Raw genomic sequence first — 885 nt, forward strand, 5'->3', positions numbered from 1 at the left:
GGTCCTTGGCTTCCTCAGCAGCCCCACTTTACATCCCTGGCCAGCATTCCGGGTGGAGAGAAAAAACATCTCATGTCAGCACAGAGATATTCTGCAGAGACCAGCGAGCTGAGGGAGGCCCCGCTGAAGATCTTCCATGATTCTAAGCAAAAACAGAAGATCGACAAGATCATGGTAGCTCAGCCAATTCTGAAAGAACCTAAACGTCCTTTCTGGCCTGGTGTTGGACCTAAGTCTTGGCTGAGAGCCCAAGGCTGATGCGGACCCGAGTGAGTCGCCAACTGTGTACAACCATGGTGGGAAGAAGCCTTCCAGAGTGAATGGGGCTGCTCTGGATTTCCTAACAAATGAAAGGAATGTGTTTTATGTTTACACAAATCTGGATTTTCCAAGCCAGTTTTATTTCTATGTATAAAATTTGCTGCTAATACAGATTTATCCTTTTCTGTAAAAGCAAAGTGCATTTTCTGCCTTTTCAGAACTGTGTGTGTCAGCAGTTTCTCTTGAGTGTACTTTCAACTTTATGTTTTTAAAACTATTGTCTTAGAGTTGTAGAAAAATTGACAAGTGAATATGTTTAGCCTTTTAAAATAAAATTAAAATACTATAAAGAAAAATTTATCAGTGTCTTAACACTCAACTTTGTGCTCCTCATAGAAACAACACGGGTCTTAGAGGGCTCTGCTCCACCTTGCCATTCAGAAGCCCAGGTTTCACAAGTTATCCTTGCTTATCGTACAAAATGTAAGAGCCACATTTATAAGGTGGGAAATTATTATGTGGTCGAGTTAATCAGCATATGTTATGCTGGAAAGAAGCACTACTTTAGTAAATTATTATTTTTTTAAAGATTTATTTATTTATTACATATACAGTGTTCTGCTT

The 885-nt window shown here is 39.4% G+C and overlaps 1 pseudogene; it reads left to right on the plus strand.

Annotated features, from left to right (window-relative positions):
* LOC101998980 overlaps window positions 1–885 on the plus strand; it is a 5,847-nt pseudogene that overhangs the window by 3,557 nt on the left and 1,405 nt on the right.

Source organism: Microtus ochrogaster, chromosome 18 (genome assembly GCF_000317375.1).
Source record: "Microtus ochrogaster isolate Prairie Vole_2 chromosome 18, MicOch1.0, whole genome shotgun sequence".
Classification (NCBI taxonomy): domain Eukaryota; kingdom Metazoa; phylum Chordata; class Mammalia; order Rodentia; family Cricetidae; genus Microtus; species Microtus ochrogaster.